The sequence below is a fragment of the Marmota monax genome, unplaced genomic scaffold (genome assembly GCF_021218885.2).
Source record: "Marmota monax isolate L192 unplaced genomic scaffold, Marmota_monax_Labrador192_F-V1.1 WCK01_AAM20220418_F8-fsc00001, whole genome shotgun sequence".
Taxonomy (NCBI): domain Eukaryota; kingdom Metazoa; phylum Chordata; class Mammalia; order Rodentia; family Sciuridae; genus Marmota; species Marmota monax.
The window spans coordinates 25,620,662-25,627,812 of NW_026693777.1; positions in this window are offsets into that span (position 1 = coordinate 25,620,662).

Below are 7,151 nucleotides of genomic sequence, written 5' to 3' on the forward strand. Positions count from 1 at the left end.
CTTCTGTAAAACATGACAACAACAACAACAACAATAATAATAATAATAATAATAATAATAATAAAATACCTAATGGTCTTGCTGTATATGTTGTTTCTGGGGAGTGAATCCAGGGTTTCACTTATGGTAGGAAACTGCTCTACCACTGAGCTACATTTCCAGCTCACTGCTAGCATTCTATGAGTTCCTTCATATAAAACACTTGCATCAGTGCCAGGGCCCAGGTCAACTCTTAAAAGTATTCCTTACTATATTTATTAGTAGGTGAAATGAAAATGTAGGTCATATACACACATGCATTTATTTGGATTCTCAAGTTAGAAAAACAAATCTGTAAGATATATTGATGAGAAGAGTCAAGAAAACTTAAAAAGAACAATAAAAAAATGGAGGCTTGCATTGCGAGGCATTGCAATATATAATGCAATCAATCAGTACTGTCAATGAAACCAATGAGGCTATTGCAGCAATAAATGGAACAAAACAGAAATGTCTGAAAGCAACTCCTCAACACACGAGAACTGAGTACCTGACAAGATTGATATTTAAAATTTGGGAAGAAAAGTAAAGCTAATCAATAAATAGCTGAAAGACAAATATGAACAACTGGGTAAACCTGTCAGATGTACATTTTATAATTTATAGTAAAATAACTAGTGAATAAGGTTAAATGAAAAAAGAAAATGGAAATGCAAAAGGATGAAAATATAGATGATAAAGACATTAAACTACTGTGATGGTGAGAAAGGACTTCACAACTTGAAATTAAAGGAGAATCTTTAAGTAAACGTTTAATATATTTGAATACATAAAAACATAAAACTTCTGCACATTAGAAAATAAAGAAGTGGGGGAAAAGTTGCACATACAGAGAAGAACCTTAATTTATAAAGCATACTTAGAAACCAAAAAGAAAATCTGGTGCCTACTGTAACAGAAAAATGGATGGTCAGTTTCACAATTTCCAAAAGAAGAACTTTTTTTTTTCTTTAAATAGTGCTGGGGATTGAACCCAGGACCTCACATATGTTAGGCAAGAGCTATACCACTGAGGTATACCCTCAGTCCAATGAAGTAGTTTAATAACAACAGCAGAAAAAAAATTTAGTTGGATAAATATTTTAAAGAATACAATTTTTTAAAAAGAAATACTGTATGTTTTATCAAATTTGCAACTTTAGGAAGACTGCAATCCCCAGTGTTTTTGAGGATTTGGGGAATGGATATTTTCAATAATTGTTAGATTGTAGCAGAACTTCAGTCTAGCTTCAGAACCTTTTGGTGATAAGGGCAGGAAGTCTTAACAATGGGTATTCCTTAGAACAATAATTGTATTTCTTAAAATTTATCTGAGAGAAATAATTAGGGATGTGACCAGAGGTTTATCTATAAAGATATTCATTGGACATTTCTCATATTCAGCAGAAATAGAACAAAGCAAGATTGGGGGTAAATAAATTGTGGTTTCTTTCATAAACAGAAATAAAATACAGTTATTAAAAATAATGGTTTAGGGCTGGGATTGTGGCTCAGCAGTAGAGCGCTCACCTAGCACGTGCAAGGACTGGGTTCGATCCTCAGCACCATATAAAATAAATGAATAAAATAAAGGTATTTGTATCCAACTACAACTAAAAAATAAATTAAAAAAAAATAATGGTTCAAAGTTGGGTGTGGTGCCCATGGCACACTTGTAATCCCAGTCTCTCAGGAGGGAGGCTGAAGCTGGAAGACTGGCTGTTGGAGGCCAGCTTCTGCAACTTAGTGAGACCTTGTCCCCAAATAAAAGATTAAAAGAGCTGGCAATGTAGCTCTTTCAGTCCAAGGGCACAATTCCCTATATTACTAAACAAACAAACACCACCCCCCCCCCATATTACTATTTAATAACATGGAAAACTGCTCATAGTATATATTAACTGAAAAAAAAATTAGCTTTTCAATAGTTCAATATCAATAATTTGCAATACAAATTCTTTTTTTTCTTTTGGTACCAGGGAATGAACTCAGAGGCACTTAACCACTGAGTTACATCACCAGGCTTTTTAACTTTTATTTTGAGACAGGGTCTTGCTAAGTTGCTTAGGGCCATGTAAATTTCTGAGGTGTCTTTGAACTTGCAATTCTCCTGCCTCAGCATCCCTAGATGCTGTGATTATAGGTATGAACCACCACACGCAGCTCAATACAAATACTTTTAAGCCTAGAAGAATACACTTCAAAGTATAAGCAGTTGCTTATTTATGACAACATTGTTTATTTTGTTCACAGTCTTTATCATTTGCATATTTTCTACATTTGTATGATGCATTCTTATTTTCATTGAATTTTAATTGAGGTCATTGAAGATTTACCTCCAATTGCATGAAGTAATAGAAATCCACAAACCCATTAACTTGTTTCTCCTAGTGGTTCTACTTGCAAAACTATTATATGAAGTCACAACCAGTATATTGACATCAATTTCAGTTGAAACATCGGTTGTGTTCAGATTTCCCCAGTTTTACTTGTATTCTTTTCTGTGTGTGTTTATGTGTGTGTATGTCTTATTCTTTGCATTCCCATCACATCTGTAGTTTGCGTATCCTCCTCACTGTCAAGGTACACAACTGTTCCTTTCCCATCAGAAGGATCCTTGTTTCCTTTATACTCTTATCCACCTTCCTCTTGTCCCAACCTCCCACTCTGGTTGCCCAAATCTGGAAACCACTAATCTGGTTTCCAATTCTGAAAATTTATGATGTATAGGTTTTAAAATTGGTTAAATAATTTAAAATATAGAATATTAAATAAAGGGGATTAAAAATGTTTAAAAGGTCCAAATATATTAAATATTGGAAAATCAAATGTTAACATTGAAAATGTTAAATAGAAAGACTTGTACAAGAAGCAACCTTGCAGGATTGGTGTTTTTCTTCTTCTTTTTTTTTTAATATATATTTTTTTAGTTGTCAATAGACCTTTATTTATATCCGGTGCTGAGAATTGAACCTAATGCCTCACAGGTGCTAGGCAAGCGCTCTACCACTGAGCTACAACCCCAGCCTGGATTGGCGTTTTTCAACACAATATAATCCCCTGAGACCCATCCAGGTTGCTGCATGTCTCAATATTTTGTTCCTGTATAATCCTGTGTCGTATTCCAACCATTCACCCACCAATGAAATGAGCTGCTTCCAGTTTGGGGCTGTTGTGAATGAATCTGCTCTGAACATTCACGTACAGGATTTGGTTGGACACAAGTTCACTTCTTTTGCCTGAAAGTGCAAATCTGGGTCACTTGATGTTTTCATGTTTAGTTGTAAAAAGAACCCCCAGTGACTCTGTTTTCCCTGTGGTGGCATCACTGTGACACTCCCATCAACAGTATCCCAGCAACTCAGTTTCTCTGCATTCCTCACCAGCAGTTGGTGTTGTTGCCATTTTTCATTGTCACCAGTGCTGAGAGTGACATCTTGAGGTTTTAATTTAATTTCCCTGATGGCTAATGATGTTGGGTATTTGATTATTTGGACATCCTCAGTGGAATGCCTGCTCATGCCTTTGACTCATTTTCTTTTTCTTTTTTTTTAAAATAATGTTTTAGACATTGATAGACCTTCATTTTATTCACTTATTTATATGATTTATTTATATTCGGTGCTGAGAATCAAACCCAGTGTCTCACACATGCTAGGCAAGTACTCTACCACTGAGCCCCAGCCCCAGCCCTCTTTGACTCATTTTCCATTTGAATCATGTGATTTTTTTTTCAGTGTTAGGTTTTGATTTTGTATTTGTTGGGTCTGTGGTTTGCAAATATTGACTCCCAGTCCATTCTCTGTACATTCTTCACATGGACCTTCACAGAGGAAAACGCCTTCTTCCCAGCCCTGCCAATGGAGATCTAGTTGATTTTAGTAGCGGTCCAAAGAACATTTGAGAAACTAGCTATTTCAGTCAACTTTTTCATTGCTGTGACCAAAAGACTTCATAAGAACAATTTTAAGGAGGAATAGTTTATTTGGGGGCTCATGGTTAGAAATCTCAGTCTGTAGATAGCCAGCTCTGTTCCTCAGGGCTTGAGATGAGGCAGCACATCATGATGGAAGAGTATGGCAGAGAAAAGTGGCTCAGGACATCACACCAGGAAGGAGAGAGAGAGCGTGCGAGGGCGAGCTCTAGCTCTCTCCTCACTATGACAAAATATAAAGCCCAAGGTTTATCAGCCCAGCTCTTCTCGTCATACCCTACCTGCCTACCTCACCACTCATTAATCCCTATCAGGGGAATTAATGCACTGATTAGGTTAAACTCTCACAGTCAAATCATTTCACCTCTAAACTTTCTTACATTGTCTCACACATGAGCTTTTGAGGGGAGACCTGATATCTAAATACTAGTTATTTTTTATAGGACTAGTATAAGATTTCTGGGGTTTATACAAAATTGGTTAATGTCAAACAGAGTTATATCTATAACCCTTGAGGTTATCTGTTCCACTAGACAGAAATTATTTATATCTGTATCAAACAAAAATCTATATGTTCACCTCCACAGCTCAGAGCTATAAAAATGACCCAGTCAATAGAAAATTAAGCTTAACAGTGCACAACAAGAACACTCAGCAATCTCTTTTGCTTCTTTGAAAGTTTGATGAGGTGCTAGGAACACAACAGCAAATGATCCAGTGAGAATCCTCAGGCCTTGAGCTTCAAAGGGAATGCAGGTAATCAATAGAGTCTTTTGGTTCTTGATGGAATGTTTAACATGGGGCAGTCCTTCCATATTAACCACCACCTGAACAATTGCTTGGATTTTTCTTGCTGAGTCGGTTGGAGGAGTGCTCCCCAAGGCCTAGCTTCCACTCTTCCTGGGCAATATTATAAGCATTGAAAGTGAGTCAGGTGGCCTTGCTGGTTGTAATACCGTGTGACAGTGATGGGCAACCCTAATTCAGATCCAGAAACTGCAAACTTGATGTGTCTGTGGGTAGGCCCACATCTCCCTCTTGAGATTCTCAAAACGGAATAAGCGCGAAGACAGAAGCAAGAGAGGGTATAGACGTGAACTAAGACAGGACATCTTTTCCTTGTGCATCAGGCTCCAGGAACTATGGAGAATTCTTGTTTCCATTGCCCCAGAGCCTTTCCAAGGGTATAATTCCTGGTGGTTTAGACCTTTCATGGAGGAATTCAAAAGGTCACCTTGATTCATTGACTAGTGCTTCTGAACAATGCTCCTCCTTAGTAACCAAATCCTCGAGGTAGCTCTGTTTCATTAATCCAGGTCTGAACCCACTTATTCAACTCCCTTTACCTCCGGCTTCAGTGACCTGAAGGCGATTTCCCCACAGCCTCACTTCTGACCCATTGACCTTTTTGTGAAGGTCTCATTGCTTTTTTTTTTTTTTTTAATATAAACTATAATGTACAGGGAGGATGGCAAACCACAAATGTGCCACTGTTCAATGTAAAACAATGATGTAAACATCCATAAAACAGCTGGGCATGGTGGCATATGCCTGTAATCCCAGTGACTTAGGAGGCTGAGACGGGAGGATTTCGAATTCAAAGCCAGCCTCAGCAATGGCGAAGTACTAAGCAACTCAGTGAGATCCTGTCTCTAAATAAAATACGAAATAGGGTTGGGGATATGGTTCAGTGGTCCAGTGCCCTTGAGTTCAATCATTGGTACCGGAAAAAAAAAATCCACAAAACACCGTTTGCATTAAGAAAGAATGGCAGTTAGGTCAGAAGCCCCAAGGTGCCCTTCTAAGCTCAGCCCCTCTCCCTTGCCCTCCCAGAGGTCACCTCAGCTCCTCTCCCTTGCCCTCCCAGAGGTAACCACAAGCTTGACATTTGTGATAATCATTTCCATCCTTTCTAGTTTTCCCCATTTTGTATGCATCCCTTAATAACAGTTTAATTTTGCCAAGACTTAAACATTTATGAGTGGAATCATACAACATGATTTTCTACTTTCATTCATCATTACATTTATGAGCTTCATCCAATGTGTTGAGCCTGAATGTAATTAGAATATATTCCTGGTTATATAGTATTACTTGATTACACCATAGTTTTACCCATTTAAAAATCCACTCTATTGTTGAACATTCAAATTGACTTTAGTTTTTGGAGCTACTATATGAATTCTTATGCATATTTACTGGTATATATTTGGCAATCGTTTCTCCAGGGCAAATACCTAGGAGTAGAATTTCTAGGTCAGAGGATATAAATATCTTCAGTTTTATTAGAGAATGCCAAACATGTTTGTCAATTTACTCTCCCACCAGCTTCATGTGAGCAAGTGTATGTTTATAGTTCCGGTGGAAAGGCATTTGTGGCTGGTGATTTCATGTTGATATGCTTTTTTCCTTTGCTTCTGTGGATCCATGAACACCAGAAGTAGACCCATTACCCGGAGCTTAGATGGAGTCTAACTCTGCCAAATGATAACAGGTGTCAAAGTGATACTCACTAAGCAGGTGGCTAAATCACCATTAATATCTCAGACACATTGGAAAAGAAAAGATGTAATTTTGAACACTTAAGATAGTTTTGTAAGATATTAACTTGCATTTTGCATTGAACAACATTAGTAGAAGATGGAATGAAATATTTATTGATAATTCTGCCACTCAAAAAGTCATACTATTTTTCTGTCTCTTTCCTGACATGGCTCAAAAGACTATTTTTTTTTCTTTTTTAAACATAACTGTAGAAATTACAGCATGGCTATAATTTTGTACTTTGTTCTATCCTTAACAAGATATATTGAGTATTTTTCTATATTGCTACATAAACTGTCTAATAATTATTTTATTCACTGTAGTAGTTTGCCAATAGTGGCAGCCCCAGTGGAGCTGGTTTAAGATCCTCTGAACCTCTTCTTCATTTCTCTCAGGCTAACTTGTTACGGTACCATTTGAGTGTGTTCTCTGAAGCTTCATGTTCTGGAAACTTGGTCCCCAGTGTGGTGTAAGAGAGACTGGGCCTTTAAGAGACTGGGCCTACTATATGGTTATGGAGTCTTCACCCTCATGAATGTATTAATGCTGGTCTGGAAGTGGGCTTGGTCTTGAAAGAGTGAGTTCTCATGAAAGTAAGAGCAGGTAGTTATAAAAAGAGTGAGTCTGGCCCCTTCCCAGCCTCTGGTTTCCTGTC